A 751-nucleotide genomic window follows, 5' to 3' on the forward strand; every position below is an offset into this window, starting at 1 on the left:
CTTTCCCATCCCAGGTAATTCCCTTAGCACACTTTTCCATCACACCATGCCACCCTGTCTCCTTCAGGAGCAGTCACTGTTCTGCAGCAGGTGTCTCACATTTTGGGCCCCACGGTGCCATTTCAGCACCAGCAGCTTCCCGAGGAGATTGGATTGGGCTGTTCTGGCTCTCCCCTTGCGTTGCCACAAATGGATCTCAGCACTTGGCTGAGGGAGCACATGGCTAACGTCTTGGCTTGCCCTTGTTGGGTTTTTTCCTTCCCTTCCCTTTTATTTTAATTGTTTTACAAAGCTAGCAGCTCCCAGTTTGTCTCTGCTGGCGGTTTCTGACCGTTCCAGGTCGTGTTCTGCTGTGTTAGAAAGGAGCTGCTGCAGATGCAGGAACTGAGGAGACAGCTGCCCTGGTGTCTGAGAACTCGTGTGAGGAGCAGCTGTGGTGCTTGCAGCCCACTGCAGAGCTGCAGGCCCTGGGTGCTTTGGGGTGTGCCAGGAGTGCTGCCTGTGGAGAGCTGCAGGGGAGAGAGCTGCCGTGCCTGGAATCCCAGTGCTCTGGGACAGCCCTTGCTCTCTGTCCCTGCGGGTTCAAACATCACCAAATGCAGTTCTTCAGAGGATTCACTGGGGAGCTGGTGCAGGACAGCACCAGGCAGAGAAGGGCAGTCAGGCCGGGGCAGTGACCTCAGCCTGGGCAGGAGAAGCACAGCCCTGCCACCCGTGTTTTCTGACAGCACAGCCCTTGCAATTTCCCAGA

This window comes from Parus major, chromosome 3, assembly GCF_001522545.3.
Source record: "Parus major isolate Abel chromosome 3, Parus_major1.1, whole genome shotgun sequence".
In the NCBI taxonomy this organism is placed as follows: domain Eukaryota; kingdom Metazoa; phylum Chordata; class Aves; order Passeriformes; family Paridae; genus Parus; species Parus major.